Source organism: Alosa pseudoharengus, unplaced genomic scaffold, assembly GCF_046254945.1.
Source record: "Alosa pseudoharengus isolate Yale_2024_CS ecotype anadromous, Long Island Sound unplaced genomic scaffold, YU_APseudo_1.1 YU_APseudo_1.1_scf_21, whole genome shotgun sequence".
In the NCBI taxonomy this organism is placed as follows: domain Eukaryota; kingdom Metazoa; phylum Chordata; class Actinopteri; order Clupeiformes; family Clupeidae; genus Alosa; species Alosa pseudoharengus.
The window spans coordinates 6,087,354-6,108,256 of NW_027468674.1; positions in this window are offsets into that span (position 1 = coordinate 6,087,354).

Sequence of the window (20,903 nt, forward strand, 5' to 3'; positions counted from 1 at the left end):
TGTCGCTGATGTTAAATTGTGAAGGGATTTTTGAATGTTGTAATATATTTGATATGATTTTAATATCTCACCACATAAACAGGAAATGTGTCATAAATCACAGTGCATTGAATGAATGGTCTGAAACTTCTCGGGTTAATAGATATCATGATTATGATGTTATCCAGACACCCAATGGGCATGCCTGACATAGCGCCACCACCTGGCCAAGCAGGAAATGTGCCAGAAATGGACAATGCCTTAAGTGATTGATCTGAAACTTTATAAAATATCAGACATCATTATTGTGATGATATTCACATTCGTAATTCACAGGCCTAGCATAGCGCCACCATCTGGCCAAGCAGGAAATGTGCCAGAAATGCTCTATGCTTTGAATAAATGGTCTGAAACTTCTCAGGTTAATAGATATTATGATTATGATGATATCCAGACACCCAATGGGCCTGCCTGGCATAGCGCCACCACCTGGTTAAGCAGGAAATGTGCCAGAAATGGACAATGCCTTAAGTGATTGATCTGAGCGTTTACAAAAAATTTGAATATCATTACTGTGATGATATTCACATGTGTAATTTCCATGCCTAACATAGCGCCACCATCTGGCCAACCAAAAAGTGTATCAGAAATGTTCTTTGCTTAAAATGAATGGTCTGAAATTTCTCAGGTTAATATATATTATGATTATGATGCAAGGCAGGCCCACCCAATGGGCCTGCCTTGCATTGCGCCCCCACCTGACCAAGCAAGTACATGTGGCAGAAAATAAAATACAAAAACAAATAGCAGACGCATCAAATATGTACATTTCACAAACGCACCACGTCGGTGCTTTGTTGGATTCCGACATGTCACTGGTTGCGGCCCGCAGGTGCTCGGGCCCGCCATTGCCGCTTGCGGCTATATTTTTCACTATTATTATTGTTATTCCACTTTTTTGCTTTCCTGTTTTTGAGGTGGTTAACATGGTCAAAAACTCTTGAAATTTGGCACACACGTCAGGTGTCACGCATCGCAGTTAGGTACAAGAGCTTGACCCCGGGCGTGGCCCAGGGACTCGCTAGCGCCCCCTTAGGTGACTGATCCCGTGGTTGGCAAATATTTTGAGGTGGTTAACATAATCGAAAAGTCTTGAAATTTGGCACACACATCAAGTGTCACACAAAGCAGCTAGGTAAAAAAGCTTGGCCCCGGGTATGGCCCAGAGACTCGCTAGCGCCCCCTTACGCCCCCTTAGATGACTGATCCTGTGGTGGGCATATACTTTCAGCTACACACACCAAATTTGGTAGGTGTCTGTATCTCCCCAAGATGAACAACTTTCGTATGTACAATGCATTAGCCACGCCCAACAGGAAGTGAGGTATTTGGGATTTTGTGCAGACTAATATGTGATGAAATATGTGATGAATCATGATGCCAAAAGAGGTGCTTCCCATGGGTGAAAACGCATGAAATTTGGCACACACATCAAGTGATAAAGTGAATAGACAGGGATAAAAGCTTGGCACCGGGCGTTGCCCAGGAACTCCATAGCGCCCCCTTATGTCACTGTGACTTGTGGTTGGCATATAGTTTTAGATACACACACCAAATTTGGTGGGTGTATGTAACTCCCAAAAACAAACAACTTTTGTATTAACATGCCATTAGCCACGCCCACAGGAAGTGAGGTAATTGAGAATTTGTGCGTTGTGGACATGATCAATTTTAACGTACTCCTCCTAGACGGTTGATCCGAATCATGTCAAAGTTGGTATACGTGACGTCGAGATGTTCCTGATTCTAAATTGTGAAGCCTTTTTTTGATATGTTGTAATTTGACGAAATGGCGAAATTATGAATTTTAATACCCTTCCACACAAACAGTAAATGTGTCATAATTCATCGTGCATGGCTTGAAATGTTTAAAATTTAACAGGTCATTGAATACCATGTTAATGATAATATTCGCATGCCCATAACGCATGTTTGCTATAGCGCCACCAACTGGCAACAGAAAGAATGACAATTACACTGACTTCAGATGATCAATTTTAACATACTCCTTCTAGACGGTTTGTCAGATTCATTTGAAATTTGGCCAACATTTTGCCAAGATGTCGCTGATGTTAAATTGTGAAGGGATTTTTGATATGTTGTAATATGTCATGATTTTAATATCTCACCATATAAACAGAAAATGTGTCATAAACTCACAGTGCATTAAATGAATGGTCTGAAACTTCTCAGGTTAATAGATATTATGATTATGATGATATTCAGAAACCCAATGGGCCTGCCAGGCATAGCGCCACCACCTGGCCAAGCAGGAAATGTGCCAGAAAAGGACAATGCCTTATTTGATTGATCTGAAACTTTATAAAATATTGGATATCATTATTGTGATGATATTCACACATACTGTATAATTCACATGCCTAGCATAAGGCCACCATCTGGCCAAACAGGAAACATGCCAGAAATGCTCTATGCTTTGAATAAATGGTATGAAACTTCTCAGGTTAATAGATATTATGATTTTGATGATATCCAGACACCCAATGGGCCTGTCTGGCATAGCGCCACCACCTGGTCAAGCAGGAAATGTGCCAGAAATGGACAATGCCTTAAGTGATTGATCTGAAAGTTTTGGATATCATTATTATTATTATCAATTTTGGATATCATTATTGTGATGATATTCACATGTGTAATTTTCATGCCTAACATAGCGCCACCATCTGGCCAACCAAAAAGTGTATCAGAAATGTTCTTTGCTTAAAATGAATGGTCTGAAATTTCTCAGGTTAATATATATTATGATTATGATGACACCCAATGGGCCAGCCTTGCATTGCGCCCCCACCTGGCCAAGCAAGTAAATGTGCCAGAAAATAAAATACAAAAACAAATAGCACAAGCATCAAATATGTACATTTCACAAACGCACCGCGTCGGTGCTTTGTTGGATTCCGACATGCCACGGGTTGCGGCCCGCAAGTGCTCGGGCCCGCCATTGCTGCTTGCGGCTATATTTGTTCTTAAGTTTTATTTTTCCCGTCTCCCTAATTTTTTGTCATTTGTTTCTTTTGTCATTTGTTTGCCAAATGATGGAAACTTTTGGAATGTTTTCTTTTTTTTTTAGCTTATGCACCCTCACATTGGACTCCCGAGTTCAAATACAAAATTTGGTATCGATATGTGACAGTATTCCTGAGATATGGACGACTTCCTGTTTCGGAGCTTCGCCGCCAATTTCGTTTGACTGTGACGGGCAAACACTTTCGAAAATCAAAAATCCTTCTGGTAACTTTTGTGAGGCTTGGTCCAAGTATAATGTACGTCATGTTTCGTGGCGTTCGGACCAAATTTGTGACCTGTGAAAATGTAGTTTCGCTTTCTGTTCAATCCAATATGGCGGACGAACGACATGCCCACCTGACGTCATCTTCGCGAGCAACTTACACCGGTACTCACCGGACGTTTTAAAGTTGGAACGGTGTCTCTGTCTCAAAGGGCCTAGGTGCTAGGGCTGACAAAAAATTAGGGAGACGGGAAAAATAATAAAACTTAAGAAGAACAATAAGTGTGCTGCTTTGCAAGCACACTTAATAATAATAAAACTTAAGAAGAAAAATAAGTGTGCTGCTTTGCAAGTACACTTAATTAGCTCTAAACTCATTACTAGTGTCGCATTTGGGATGACAGGATATTCATTGTGGAGGCCCTGATCATAGGGTGTCCTGCACACACAATGTCCCAGATTACAGGTTTACTTACAGTGCTGATGTGACCACTGGAACCAGCCTCTGAAGAACTTCATCTGGACTGAGGAGTTCAGTCTGATCAGTCTCTGGTGTCTTTATGTACTTCTGCAGGTCAAACTCATCCAGCTGCTCCTCTGGAATCTTAAATGTAAATCTCCTAGTCTCCCACTCTCCTGGTATGAGTGTGTCTACAAACAGAGTTCCTGAGCTCCTGTCAATCTTCTCCACTACAGAATGGTGATTCAGTTCATTCAGACAGTAGAACAGGTTGATCCTTCTGCCTGAATTACTTTGATCTCTGATCTTCTGTTTGATATACTGGACTGTTTGCTCTGAGCTCTGTTTATGACTTATTGTCTGTGGCAGTAGGTGCATTAAGAGATTCTGATTGGACTCCAGTGACAGGCCCAAAAGGAAGCGGAGGAAAAGGTCCAGGTGTCCATTCTCACTCTGTAAGGCCAGGTCCACTGCAGTCTTGTGTAGGTCATGCAGTGTTGCAGCTCTGAATAGGGCAGAGAGCTGAGAGGTTTGATGTTGGTCAGTCATGCTTCTCTCTCTGTTTTCAAAGCAGAGGAACACATATAAAGCTGCAAGAAACTCTTGAATGCTCAGATGCACAAAGCTGAACACCTTCCCTTGGTACACCCCAGACTCCTCTCTGAAGATCTGAGTACACACTCCTGAGTACACTGATGCTTCTGTGACATCAATGTCACACTCTCTCAGGTCTTCCTCATAGAAGATCAGATTCCCTTCCTTCAGCTGTTGGAAAGCCAGTTTCCCCAGTTTGAAAATTATCTCTTCATCTGTCTCTTTTCTCTCTGTGTACTTGGCTTTTTTCAGGCTTGTCTGAATGATCAGGAAGTGAGTGTACATTTGAGCGAGAGTTCTTGGCATTTCTATGTTTTCTGATTCAAATGATGTTCTCTCTACCACAGTGGCTGAAATCCAGCAGAAGACCGGAATGTGGCACATGATGTAGAGGCTCCTGGATGACTTTAGGTGTGTGATGGTTCTGTTGGCGAGGTTTTCATCACTGACTCTCTTCCTGAAGTACTCCTCTTTCTGTGGGTCATTGAATCCCCTTATTTCTGTCACCTGGTCCACACACTCAGGAGGGATCTGACTGGCTGCTGCTGGCCGGGTGGTGATCCAAAGAAGAGCAGAGGGAAGCAGATTCCTCTTGATGAGGTTTGTCAGCAGCACGTTCACTAAGACTGGCTCTGTCACATCACAACAACTCAGCTTGGAATGGAAATCTAGAGGAAGTCGACACTCATCCAGACCATCAAAGATGAACATGACTCTGTGCTCTGAACTGGTGAAGATTTTTGAATCTTTAATTTCTGGAAAAAAGTGTTGAATAAGCTTCACCAGACTGAGTTTCTTGTTCTTCATCAGGTTCAACTCTCGGAAAGGAAGAGGAAATATGAAGTGGACATCTTGATTGTTTTTTCCTTCAGCCCAGTCCAGGCAGAACTTCAGCACAGAGACTGTTTTCCCAATGCCCGCCACTCCCTTTGTCAGCACTGTTCTGATGGGTTTGTGTTGTCTGTGATCAGATTTATCAGACGCTTCATCACATTCATCAGATGTATCATCAGACTCATCAGATTGTTCATCGTCCAATAAGGGTTTAAAGATGTTACTGCATTCGATTGGTCTGCCTCGTGCTGCTTCTCTCCAGGATGCTCTCTCTATCTGTCTGACCTCATGTTCATCATTGACCCCTCCTCCCCCCTCTGTGATGTGGAGATCTGTGTAGATCTCTTGGAGGAGTCTGGATTCTCCCTGATTAGGTATTCCCTCAACCAGATGCTGAAACGTGCTCTACAATGTGGATCTGAATTTCTCATGGACCTCTGCCTCCTCTGGTGTCCATCTGGATCAATGACAGAATCACAAATACATCTCTGTTGTTAACAAAGTATCATCACAATATTCCTACATTAGCCCTGCTAGATTCAGAATGTACATGTATATGAATTCATTTAATATTATTAAAGTAATGTAATGTAAAAAGGCTCATACTGTAATGTAATTTTCTCAATAGGAACATAATGTGAACGTGCAGGGATTTTAGGCTATAACACACACTGACATATATGGAGAGATGGTTTGCAGGGGGCTGGCAGACAGTAGAGATTATTTGACTCATATTAAGACATACGGGTTCTTGACATATAACACATAAACAGAATAAATGTCATTAAGTTACAGTAACAATGAATGCACTGTTCAAAAGAGCCATTCGTAGGGATGAACATTTGTGTACTTGCTGATAACAAGCACCAATATTGATATTTCTGCCACAAAATAACTAGCATAAAATTGCGATGAATTGGAACATGTTTCATGGTTGTTACAATAAGCCTAAAATGAATGAATATCAAATAAAATATAAAATAGCAGGATATTTTAAAACCAAAAATAAATAAACAATTGTGTCTAAAACACAGCCTCCACACTGGCACTGTCTCCACATCTTAAAGGTCTCATTCCCCGAGAAACCGTTTAATACTTGTTCCTTTTGATATGCTATAGCTCACTCCAAGTTGCATGCATGCTGCACGTGAAAATGATCTTCTACCCCCATTGCCCGTGTAACCCAATGAATTGCCACTTCCCATTATGATGCGCAATATTCCCTGGTAGCCCCTAGATGCGTGCACGAGACAAATGTTAAAAAACAACAACACGAGACAAATGTTAAAAAACAACAACAGAAAACCGTCAATCGGTAAATGAAGAAGAAGTAGCACTACGTCTGATGAGAGACGGAGAGAAAGATTGAGAAGATTTAAAATACGGACGACTTCGAAATCATAATAGATACTTGGAACTACGGACACTTGGATACTTAAAAAACGAACATTGGAAAACAATATAAAGATCCTCTTTCTCCCGAACAAAGCTTTGGTGAGTCGCAAGTCACAGCTGAACGCTGAACAGCTTTGCATGTACTATGTAATCAGAGCCAATTATTTAGTACATATTAATTTTACCCGAAAACAGATGATCACCCTTTGAAAAGAAAAGAAGAAAGAAGACTTTTCCCTTGTATTTTGTACATGGTACTGGAATCCTGGTGAGCAAGACTTGAACACTTGAAACCTAAGCTAGCCCAGCTAAAATTGTATCGGTAATTCCGATTTAATTGCTAGACATTTAAAACCAGTCAGGACACCCGATCTATAGATCAACCATAGAGTTTATTTAATGTATGCATTTTAGACAATTTAAAATAATAATGTGCTTGTTAAAAGAACTGTAAGCTCCGGTTGCCGTTAGCCGCCGACTCAGGCTACATGGCGTCCACGGAAGCCATAGCAACCAAGCTAGATGTGGACAGAATTAATAACGCTGGCTGTCTGTCATGCAGCCTGGCTGCAATGACATTTATTAGACTGCTCCTACAGCAATATGCTGCTGTTGTTAATCAAACTCAGAAATTAGTTATATTTAGTATTTTGTGTTGTTGTTATGATAGAGATTGAAATTAATAAGAAATCTGTACAATTTTGTGCAGACTGGTTTTTGTTGTACCCCGAACAAATCCCGTTGCCTTGCCCTGGAACTCTTGGATACCTTCTGGATTTCCCTCATCGTCCTGGATTTGGATTCACCGTCGTCACCATCTACATCAACTTGCCCCTTCCTTTTGGACTGCCTGTTAGGCTACACATCCCCTTACCCTTGTGATTGTGATAGGATCTGGACATGGCACTTTGCACAAGTTGGACTGAACCATTTCCCCTTTTCATTTATTTTCTTTTCTTTATTATTTTCTTGAGTGCACTCACATTTTGTTTTGGGTTGGGTTTTATTTTGTTTAATTTATAGTATATAATAATATTGGATAATAAATATAAGACAAGATATTAGGTAATATAGTATAAGGTTAGGATAATATATTAATAGTATTTAAAAAGGAGAATACAATTAGACTTAGATATTAAATAGAACAAAAATATAAAGTAGTACATGGATATATAAATACAATAAATAGAATATTAGAATAGAACATATAAAATAGCATAATAGAATAGTAAACAGATATAACATAATACATCTCTTTTAATATTGATATTGAAATAACTTAAACTGAATTGAATGACTTTGACCTGTGAAATAAACTATCTATTTTTATTATAAACTTTATCCACGAGTGCGTGTGTTGTCTTTGGGGTGAGTACTAGAATCTGGTCTAGTAAAAACCTACACCAATCTCCACTGAACCTAGATATTAGACTATAGATTGTCCCTGCAAAAGTATAGGCCATTACCCTGTCGTGCAGGTTACACCCACATTAGCCAATGAAAGAAAATACACGAAAAAACAAGCGAATCAGAAAAAGCCCTTCTGTGTGATGCCACAGGGAAAATTGGTAAAAGTATTTTGGGACATACTATAGAAGTACTAATAACGTAAGTTATGTCCATAACTATGGATCTATGAGACCGACCGATGACCGTCACCACGGTCTTACTGTGAATGATGCCATCCTGGCACCTGTTCCGAGACCATAATGTCAACAATGTCATGTGACTGACCTCTGGAGGCTGAACCCGCAGCATAAAGCGTTACCGGACGCCTCTTCCTCGTGCCTGGAACGCCTCGCATTCGTCCCGAGTGACAAGAGATGGTGACGGTAATCGGTCGGTCTCATAGATCAATAGTTATGGACATAACTTACGATCTATATCGACCTCCCTCAGACCGTCACCACGGTCTTACTGTGGATGCCTAGTACCAACAGTGTCACAAGGGGCCCATCTGCTCAGAAGCAGCTCTAAGAACAGTGGAGCCAACAGTACTAGAGGTCACGTTAACCCGATAAAACCTGACAAAGGTACAAGGAGTACTCCAGGACGCGGCAGCACATATATCATAAATAGCAACTCCCTTCAAAGCAGCCCAGGACGTGGCCATGCTGCGCGTGGAGTGAGCCACCAGACCCTCTGGGATTGGAAAACCTTGTCCAGAGTAAGCATGAGAGATGGTGTCCACCAGCCAGTGAGATAGGCGCTGCTTGGACACTGGCTGGCCAGACTGTCAACCTCCGTAGCACACAAACATCTGTGTGTGAGTTTGCCTCTGCTGCCTGGTGTGCTCAAGATAAGACTTCAGAGCCCTAACCGGGCACAGTGAATCAGGAGCCACCTCCGACTGGTCAACCAGCTCCATGCCTCCAGTTCAATAGCCTGGTTAACTGATTGAGGGGTCAACACCTTAGGTAGAAAAAGGGGGTTAGGCCAGAGAGACACGCCCATATCCTACGGTTTCCACCTCACGCATTCTGCACTCACAGACAAGGCATGCAGTTCGCTCACCCTCTTAGCAGAACACATGGCTAAGAGAAACACCGTCTTATGAGTCAGATATTTCAGCTCCGACCGCTCCAAAGGTTCATACGGAGCCACAGTCAAAGATCTTAACACTAGAGGGAGTTCCCAAGATGGAGCGCACAATGATCTGCCTGGACGCAGGCGCTTTGCACCCTTTAAAAATTGGGACACCATCGTGAGTTTCCCAACAGAAAGACCGTCTACTGGTACATGAAATGCAGATATAGCTGCCGTGTAGACCCTCAAAGTGTTGGCTGCCCTCTCAGCATCCAAGAGACTGGAGAAAGAGGAGCACTAGAGCCACTTGACAGGTTTTGGGGTCTTGCCCCTGACCTTGACACCATTCAGAGAAAAAAAAACATTTCTGCTGATAGTTCATACGGGTGGAGGGTGCCCTGGCATTACTAATGGTCTCCAAGACCGCCTCATTCAATTCCAAAGGCAAGGACTGAGGAGCAGCCAGGCCCAGAGTTGTAGAACTGCCGGCCTGGGATGCCAAATCGGCCCCCCACCTGCGACAAAAGGTCTGCTCTGAGTGGCAGAGGCCAAGGCTGGCCCTTCACAAGACGAAGTAGAGCTGGGAACCAATGTCTTGCGGGCCAATGTGGGGCCACCAACAGAACTCTGTAGCGTCCCCAAGAAATTGGGTCGTTTCCCCGATGCAAATAGATCCGCCTGGGCTACGCCAAAGCGTGCCCACAAACTTTCCACCACCTCTGTGTGGAGCCTCCACTCACCCGGGGGAGGTCCGGACCGGGACAGGAGATCTGCTGCCTGGTTCTGGACCCCAGGAATGTAAATTGCCTTCAGAGAGGCCAGATGCGGGAATGCCCAACAAAGGAGTTTCTGCACTACCTTGAGACATCCCTGAGACCTCGTGCCCCCTTGGTGATTTATGTAATAAACGGCAGCAGAGCTGTCTGTTCGCACCAGGACATGTTTCCCCCGAATGTAGGGAAGGAGAGCTCTTAGGGCAAGGTGTATCGCCCTGAGTTCCAAGACGTTGATATGTTCGGTGTCCCAGGGAGGATCCCACAGACCCTGGACCATGCGTCCCTCCCAGACTGCTCCCCAGCCAGTCAGGGAGGCATCTGTGGACACCAGTGTCCGTCTAGAGGGTATGCTGCCCAGGGGTACTCCCTGTGCAAGCCATCTGCTGTCCCGCCAAGGGAGCAAGGCCCGCAAACATGTCTGTGTCACCCTGAGTTTCACATGCCTGTCCCTCCATGGGTGGAGTTTGAAGGAGCTCACCCACCGTTGTAGGGGTCGGGCCCTGAGGAGGCCCAATGGCACCACCATCACTGCCGCAGAGATCAGCCCCAGTAACCTCTGGAGGTGAAGCAATTTCACATGCTTGCCCTTGAGTTCAGGTGGAGCCCTAGAAAGGTGGTTTCCTGTCTTGGGGTCAGGTTGCACTTGGTCAAGTTGACCTTGAAGCCAAGAGACTGAATGTGAGACAGCACAGTTTCCGTATCCAGTACGACTTGCTCGCCAGATGGAGCACAGAGCAGCCAGTCGTCTAGATAAGGCATGATCTTTATCCCCCTTCTTTGGAGTGGCACCAAGGCGGCTGCGACCACCCTTGTAAATACCCTTGGGGAGAGAGAGTATCCGAACGGGAGGACTTTGAACTCGTAGGCTTGGCCTTGAAAGGCAAACCGCAGGAACTTCCAATGCTCGCGGTGGATTGCCACATGGAAGTATGCATCCTTCAAGTCTATGGTGGTGAACCACTCGCCGTATTCTACGGACTCGAGGATGTGCCTTGTGTGCAGCATCACACACCAATGACTGCGTCAGTCGCACACCCATCATCACATACTTCAAATACTCTGACGACACCGCTGTACTTGCACTCCTCAACGACAATAACTCCATTTCTGCATACCAAGACTCCATTTCCCACCTCACACAATGGTGCACTGACAACTACCTTCAGCTTAACGTCAGTAAAACCAAGGAACTTGTAATCACCAACACCAGAACACCATCTGACACAATCCACAACCCCACCTGCATCAACAACGACACCGTAGAAATAGTGGACTGTTTCAAATTCCTTGGACTCACCCTGGACAATAAACTCAGCTTTGAGCAACACACCACTGACATACAAAAACGCAGTCAACAGAGACTCTATGCCATCCGTAAGCTCAGATCACTTTCTGTTGCCCCCTGTCACCTGCTCCTTCTGTACAAAAGCATAGTCCAGCCCATCCTTGTGGATTGTGGATCAGAACAGGAAGACCCTCCAGCGCATTGTTAACACAGCTAAGAGGATCATTGGAGCACCACTCCCCTCCCTGCAGGACATTCACACCACCCGCCTCTCCCGCAAAGCACTAATGATTGTTAAGGACACAACCCACCCTGCACACGAACTGTTCAGCCTCCTGCCCTCTGGAAAGAGGTACAGGAGCCTCCGCTCCCGCACCACCAGACTTGCAAGTAGCTTCATCCACCAAGCAATCAGGATGCTGAACACTCTACCCACTCTCCCATCACTGACAGCCCCACCCACCCACCAGCCAGCCAGGAACCTAGGAACCTAGGATCCTGTCTACCCTAACCCCCCCCCCCCCAACACCGCCCTGTGGAACTGCACTGTGACTGCGCAGCCTAACGTGTTGCTGCTTCACATCAAGCCTGATATACTTGAAATTACTGCACATCAATGTAAATATTCAGGTCACACAAGCACAAGTTTAAACTTCATGTAACTGTTAAGACTATTTAAATATACAACACAACTACCTCTATTTTTTTGATATATGTCCTATATTTCTATTTTTGATATATGTTCTATATTTCAGTCTCGCACTTTAATTTAATGTTTATTGTCTATGGCTATGTCTATGTCTGTATTTAAAGTATGTCTATGTCTGCATGGGAAAGTAAGAAACTAAATTTAAATTCTTTGTATGACCAGTGCATGTAAAGAAATTGACAATAAAAGCCGACTTGACTTGATCCTTCTCTACTGCCTTCCCTGCTTTTTCAACATGCTAACTGCTGCCAACAGAAACACACATGCATCACTCATACCGCAGCCAAAGCAATAGGCCTCCACACCCCTAATCTATCAGATCTCAACAGTAAACTCACCAAGAACAGAGCACAGACCATCGCTCATGACCCCACCCACCCCCTCAATCCCTTCTTCATTCTGCTTCCATCAAGACGCAGATACAGGGCTATGGGGTGGAAGCGAGTACGCTTTGGGAAAAGCTTTGTGCCCTCTGCAATAGCAGCACTGAACAACACACAGTGGTGATGGATCACTGTGCCGCCCTCATTCCTCTGTAATGCCAACTGGTGATGGTTTTCCTGTTTGTATCTGTGTAATGTGATGTATATGTGCTGTATATGTGCTGTTGTGATATATGTGCTGTATATGTGCTGTTAACATCTATGTGGGTGGGGTATGTGTAGGGCTGCACGATTATGACCAAAATGATAATCACGATTATTTTGATCAATATTGAGATCACGATTATTTATCACGATTATTAATTAATTTTAGTGACAAAAATATTTTTTCCCTAAACATATTGGACTTGCTATCTGGCTCACCCAAATTCTTCCCCTCACATTTACTCCCCTAAATTACTGCAAATATAAATTTGACTGTGACTTCCAAACTTCCAAACAACTTCCAAACAAATGTTTTGTGCGTGCTACTTTGTTAATATTTTGGAAAACGCCCACCGGGAATCCTCCCAACGCTTCCCATTAGCCACTTAAGCTCTGCTTCGTGTTCATGAGTTTACTGTAATTGTTAGTCCAGGGGTGTCCAAACTTTTTGACTGAAGGGCCACATTGGGTTTTGAAAATTGGCCAGCGGGCCACACACAAATAATAATAATAATGTTTTGTATTATTTAAATGACAAAATAATTTTGTTGTAGAAAATTAATTTCTTAAGAAATACTGTTAATTTGATGCTGTTTAATTCATTTATAAATGGTGCACTGTCACTTTAAGACTCTGCCAGCTCCACTCAAATATAGCCTATGGCTAGTGCTGTGCCTATGGCTGTGCCCTCTCACAGTTTATAAATGGTCAGTAATGGAAACTACTGTTGCCATCGCCCTCTCTCCCACGCTCAAATGCGCCCCCAATTAAATGGACTAGCATGACGTAGTTAGATCTGCTGCAATGGAGGTTCTATGTATCTCGATGTGACAAGCTGTTTTGACATTGACATTGTAAACGTTCTCTAAGAAGAGTGTAAAGCAGTTTGCAGTAGCCTAAAGTTAACCACAACTTCGTCTATCGCTGGAAAAAAATAGCGAGCGGCCTAACTAATAAATGCTCGGCGGGCCGGATTAAAGTGCATGGCTGGCCGCAGTTTGGACACCCCTGGTTTAGTCATTCGTTGATATGTAAAACACTGACGTGTAGGCTACATTTTCATTATTGTTCACTCGTTTTGAGTAGGCTGTGTCTTGAAACGCATATGCATTGTAGGTTGCACATGTAGCTTATAAAATACATTAATAAAATTCACGGATCCCGTCGTTAGCTCAACTCTTATTACAGTATAGGCTATCAGAGGAAGCAAACAAGGACTAAAAGTTAACGTGATAAAAAAGGCATGTGTGGTTTACGTCATGTGATGTGTTTCACGGTATGAGTTGAGAGCCCTGCTTTGCTTATATTTTTGGTTAACTTAACTTGCCTGAAATCCGAAATATTTTCGAACAATGGATGATCCGCTTCGAGGGACAAGCTCTTGGCCTTCTGCTGTGCCACACATTTGATTTTTGATCGTCGTTTATTGTATAGTCTAACTAGCCTACTAATAGTTAACATAATGTCACTAGTCCACAGTGCATCAGGCTGAGCAGTGCAGGGAACAGCTGTCATTGGTAGGCTGCATGCAGGCACATGGTCAGACATGTTTAAGGAGCACTTGATTTGTTTTGTAGCGGAGCGTTCTATGGATTGCCAGGTTGGTTCTATGGGTAGAGCACGCATTTGAAATATCGCTCGATCACGCAAATTTGATCGTGGGAAGCCAAAATCGTGATCGTGATTAAAATTCGATTAATTGTGCAGCCCTAGGTATGTGGTAACAGGGTGGTGGGTGAAGAACCGTAACTGTGTGTATCTATGTATTTCATGTCTGTGAGGCTTGTATTGTATGGTAGGTGAAAACTAATTTCCTATGTAAGGACAAATAAACTAACTAACTAACTAACTAAGCATCTTGATGTAAGTATTGAGGCGACGCAGGTCTAAAATGGGGCGCAGCCCACCGTCCTTCTTGGGGACGAGGAAATATGCTGAATAAAAGCCAGCCTGCTGTTTGCTGGTACTTACCTTGGCAATGGCGTCCTTTTGGAGCAATGTTGCAATTTCCTTTGCCAAGGTATTTGCCTGGACTGGGTCCTTCACTTTGGTCACACGGACCACAGAAAAGGGTGCTGAGCCTTATCCAGCAAGCTTTGCGAGCTAGGGTGGAATACACTAGCAGGCTCTACGGGCATATTAGTGAGTTCCCTTTTGATGTTCTCAGGGAGGGATGTCTGGGCCAACCAGATCTGCCCCCATGTTTCGGGTCAACTGGGCATGAGTGGACAAGGCCGCATCAACCAGATCTCTGGTATCCTGGTCACATGAACTAACAGTCTTTCTAATAGCCGCTAAAAGGACTGCTAGGGCATTGCCTCACGCACGCACAGCAGCATTGTAGGTCCTACAAGTCAGGCGATCAGTCTTGTCACACTCCCTGCTAGGGCAGTGAGGATCAGCGGTAACCCTGGTTGGTCCAAGGGGGGTCAAGACTGCCATTTCCCTCTCCACCGGTGGCATGTCCCCCATACCTGTATCAGGCGGATAAAAGGCCCCTCGGACACCCCTCTACACTACTGCCCCTTTCTGGGCTACAAAAAATCACAAGCCTAACTTTGCTCCAAAGACAGGAGTAGGCTGTAATCCAACAAATTATTTAACAGTACACCATCAGCACTGCCCCTTTAAGGGAAACTTAGGATAAATGCCTAACCAACTTAATTTCCCAACCCTACACGCGAACGTGAGGAAAAAAAAAAAAAAAAAAAAAAGCCCAGCCGCCTACAGACGGCAACAAACTTAATAGGAGAAACCAAAAATTCTTACCGTGGCTTTGGCGTTCTCTTGCAACACGATAAAGGCTATTTCGAAGTGTTCAACGTAACTTTAACTTGCACCTGTAGTGACATAGGCAGTAAAAGTTAGCACAACTGAAACGCGATGCAGCTTAATCTACTCGCTGATACAACAAAGGGGGTCGTTAAACAATCCTCAGGGGCTCAAGGCGCCTGCACAATAACGTGACTGATTAGAACCCACAACTTTTTGAACTTACCGTTCTCAGAATCGAGGCGAGGAAGGAAAAGAGGAAGAGGCGTTTCACCCGGTAACGCTTTATGCTGCGGGTTCAGCCTCCAGAGGTCATATATGACATTGTTGACATTATGGTCTCGGAACAGGTGCCAGGATGGCATCATTCACAGTAAGACCGTGGTGACAGTCTGAGGGAGGTCGATATAGATCTATAATATCCTATAGCCGCTATAGTTTTTCTATAGTAGTCTTATAGTACCTCTATAGTATGTCTTTAAATACTATAGTATTCCTATTAGGGCTGGGATAAACGATTATTTTTTAAACGATTAATCTAGCGATTATTTTTTCGATGCATCGATTAATCTAACGATTCATTTTTTCAGTCCGATTCGATTTCGACTATCTCCCCATTAATTGACTAATAGCAACTTATACATGTTGATTTACATATCTGAATGAAAAAAACACAAATTCCTGGAATATATGTTTATTGCTCTTAAAGGCCGTGTTGCAGGGTTCATTTTTCAACGAATTTGCACAATTTGCTTGTTGATAATAAACATTTAAACTGTTATCCATTGTATTTGATGTTGTTGGGTATCACAAAACGGAATATAATACGAAAAAAGACGTACACTACACTACTACTACGGAGACTACAGACCATAGACGCTACAGACCAAAGCCCACCTTGAGACCCTTGAGAGTAACGAGAGAGGAGTAAAGAGAGACGAGAAAGGGATTGTTCAGCAGTAGATAGCGCAGATTATAGATAAATAGATAGGCTATAGATAGCCTAGATATGTATACAGTGGTGGAGGAAGTACTGAATCTCAGTACTTAAGTAAAAGTACAAATACACAGAGAAATATTTACTTTAGTAAAAGTAAAAGTACCAAAATGACAACCCTACTTAAGTAAAAGTAAAAAGTACCTGCTTTTAAATGTACTTTAAGTATTAAAAGTAAAAGTATTTTCTTAATGATGTATTCTCTTAATATCTATATTCTAAAAGAAAAAATAGTATGGGCTGTGGCATGTTAATTAGGCCTAAGCTAGTTTTAGGTTAGGCTATATTCAACCAGATAGTTTTAAGCTAATGCAATTGTGCTTACCATCTGTGGCCCAGTTTACATTCTGACCTACAATTCTAGAGACTGTAATTCTGGTTTTCTACTAGGGTGATCTGCTGAGTATATCATTCAGCAAAACACGAGAGCCTGAAGTTTAACGGGGTAGACCAGGGAAACGTCGGGTGGATCGTAATGCCAATTCTGCTGATTGAACAGAAAAGTTGCTGAGAAAGGTGTCTTTATGATTAGGTTCAGTTTCACTTGCGCAGACGCACATAGACATTGAATGAGCGCTCACATTTCTACCCCCCCAATTGTAGGCTATGCCTCTTTATTTGATCACACACAATTAAGAAATATTTCATAATCTGGAAAATGCTACGTTTTTTTCTGCCAGCGGTTCTATAATAGTCTACCATTCATTTGTGGCGCAAATGATCAGACGTGTGACAGAAGCATGGGCATAGCCTGTAACTTCGCTGATCCGCGGATAGCAATCTCATCGGAGAGGAGGCCCTAACGCTGCAGATTACAGACAGAGAAAGGCACAGAACACAGTTGCATGTCCAGTGTAGCCATGGGTCTGGTGAATATAGCCTACCGAATGCAGATGGCTACAAGCTCACGCTTTGCCTGTCTAGACTATAAGCTTATGTTTCAAAGATTTAGAAGCTGGGCACGTAGCACTCCAGAATCTGTGGTAGCAACCCCGCCCCCTGGTAAAACAAACGTGTTTGTCAGAGAGAGAAAAAATCTGATCATAAAATGTATCGTAAAAAGGAACAATGGTGTTGTAGAAATGTAGCGGAGTAAAAGTACAGATAATTGCTGTAAAATGTAACGAAGTAAAAGTCAAAAGTATGCACTATAAATTCTACTTAAGTAAAGTACAAATACGTGGAATATTTACTTAAGTACAGTAACGAAGTATTTGTACTTCGTTACATTCCACCACTGTATGTATATAGACAGGTAGATAGATAACTAGATAGATCATGTCATATGCTGGTCACAGGGGAGCTCCTCGACCAGCGGCCAAAATGCACTCGCTTCCCTAGTTACTGCAGCTCTCCACCACAGTTTACATCGGGACGGCACAGCCCACACAAGCACCTGCAAAACTGCGACTTGCCCATATTATCTCCCTCTTTGGTAAGCCATACCCTGACGATGTCAATAGCAATCAATCACGAGCAGTAGTTTTCGAAAATATTCATGCTGAAGACACGACCAGCCTAATCGGCGGCGGCTAGAAGCTAAGTAACTGGGGTGGCTCACAGGTGGGACTAAAAAGTTAGCCCAGCTAGCAGCTAGCTATCATGATGCTTCATATTCTGATCTTCTGACTAAGTTTGCCCGGTAGCCTACTTATCTGAACTAACGACATGATCACTAGATATAAAGAAAATGTTGACTTTCATTCGGTGTTGTTCACTGACAGTAACAAAAAAAGTGTCGTAATGTTATAAGCATAATACATTGAACTGAATAGGTGCATTAAATGTAGCCTCATAACGAGGCCTCTCAAATTCAGAAAATTGCACTAACTAAACTAAAATCGGAAGACATTGTTATCTTTGTTAGACCATAGGGTCGTTTCGAAATTCGAAGTGTAAATATACAAACTTTATGTTGAAAGTGTAACCGCGACCGTTTCCCATAGGAATGAATGTAAAACATACCCTCCAAAACGATACCTCCCGAAATTCAGAAAAATTACTAAATTGATATCAGGCACCGTTATTACCATTGGTAGATCATAGGGTAGCTGTGATATAAATGCTGTGACGAAATTCGAAGTGTATATACAAACTTTATGTTGAAAGTGTAACCGCGACCGTTTCCCATAGGAATGAATGTAAAACATACCCTCCAAAACGAGACCTCCCGAAATTCAGAAAAAATACTACATTGATATCAGGCACCGTTATTACCATTGGTAGATCATAGGGTAGCTGTGATATAAATGCTGTGACGAAATTCGAAGTGTAAATATACAAACTTTATGTTGAAAGTGTAACCGCGATGTCCATTGAAATGCATTGAAATGAATGAAGCGCAGATCAAGTAGTCCCCAAAGTGACGTCATCACCGAATTGCGTACAAAAAACCTGCTAATGCTAAAAACAACAAAAACTGGCATTTAACACCATTTGGAGACATTTTTAAAAATGATATACATAGATTGAGTGCTTTATGTACCCATTAATCAATAGTGGTGGTTAACCTGCAACACAGGCTTTAAGATTCTAAAATAAAAGACTATATAAGTGCAAAGTAATGCATTCTTAGTCAGAGGTAGCATTCAGTTCAGTTCAGTAGGTCTAATTGAGTGCCTGTCACTTAAAGACGACGTTTGTGAGGGAATCCCTGCAATTAACATTAACACCGTTAAAACGCTGATGATGTGTGAATGCAATTCATAAGTAGTTAGTTCAAATAACGGTTCGTAGCCTACTTCTCATTGGGACAAGCACTTTTGAGTCTTGGAAAACACTTTTCCATTTACATTGGGATTTTGCAAACATTCAGAGTCAATAAAATGAGCCCTACATGAGTAACGAAAATGACAAGCAGATGTAAGTAAGCATGCTAAACTTGACATCTGAATAGTATTCTAACGTTAGCTTTGAGATACTGCTTGATTGCATAACTTAACTTAGTTTGGTCTCCTCGATGTAGACTATGTTGTGATGAGACCTTAGCAGAGTTAAAGGAATTATCCGGAGTAAAATGCACTTTAGATCGATTTACGGATGATTGGGGGTGCATACGTTGAGTTGACATCAAAATCATGTCATTCGGATGTGTTTTGAGAAAGTTCGATTGTACCGTTTTCAGTCACAACTCGTAGCCTGGAAGTGAGCGGGGCATTTCAATTGCACCGCTACAAAACGCTATTTTTATACCTCTTCTACAGTTCCAAACAACATAACACTTACGTGGTAGTGAGTGGATGGTCCCTTAAGCAAAACCGAAGTATCCCGAGGTCTTTATGTGGTCGAATAGAGAGTCCAGAATGAATTTCATCAAGCCAGTACCTTTCCGGAAATGTTGCCATCTTTGCCGCCATCTTCAGGGGAAAGTCCGTAGGAGTCTTATTGCTGAGTGTGTTGTAACATGCTCTGGAAATTCACAATTTCGTCGCCGTTTTTAAAAAAAAAAAAAAAAAACATAGTCCAGTATTTCTTTCGAAATTGAAATGAAGTTGTGTGGACTGGACTATGTTTTTTTTTTTTTTTAAACGGCGACGACGGTTACAACACGGTTACAACACACTCAGCAATAAGACTCCTACGGACTTTCCCCTGAAGAGGCAGCAAAGATGGCAACATTTCCGGAAAGGTACTGGCTTGATGAAATTCATTCTGGACTCTCTATTCGACCACATAAAGACCTAGGGATACTTCGGTTTGGCTTTAGGGACCCTCTACTCACTACCACGTAAGTGTTATGTTGTTTGGAACTGTAGAAGAGGTATAAAAATAGCGTTTTGTAGCGGCACAATTGAAATGCCCCGCTCACTTCCAAGCTACGAGTTGTGACTGAAAACGGTACAATCGAACTTTCTCAAAACACATCCGAATTACATGATTTTGATGTCAACTCAACGTATGCACCCCCAATCATCCGTAAATCGATCTAAAGTGCATTTTACTCCGGATAATTCCTTTAACTTTAATGCAGCAGATTTTGAACAAATTTGCGCAGCATGGTCACGATGCTAAGCGGATTTAATAGCAATTTAGCCCACCGTGTTCTATGCAATGCTTCTATGTTGCAACAACAATCCTTCAACAATCGCGAATATTTTGTTAAATGCACATGCAGAGGCGGAGCAGCGGGCTCGTTACAAGAGAGAGTGGCCGGGGCAAGGAAAGGCTGCGTGCGTAAAAAGCACAGCTCAATGATTTCGTGGCCCCCAGCCACAGATTAGTCAACGTATGGGAAACACTGAAGGTGTAAAATTCAAAATATTTAGCGGCACACATTATGCTTAATGAATCGACGCGCATATTTTGCGTAGACGTATTTTTTGCGTCGACGCGTTGTCCCAGCCCTAATTCCTATAAGATTATTATAATATTTAGTCCCAAAATACTATAGGTTTCCTATAGTACTTTTTCCTAAGGGTCATACGTGACAGAAAACAACTTGAGTAGGCTAACCTCTGCCAATGTAGGCTATCAAAGCCATAGTCCTCATTGCCGGAGAAGTCTCCTTGCAGCACATATTCTCTGCTTCTGTAGGCATTCTGCTGCAATTCCAGTCTAGGTCAGTGGCTGAAATGCATTTAGCGGTGCTTATAACCTGTGCTGTGAAGTAAAATATCTACTAGGAAGATTGCAAAGACTTTTGAGTGTGTAAAGAAATAAATCTTTATTTTAAAACGTTTCCA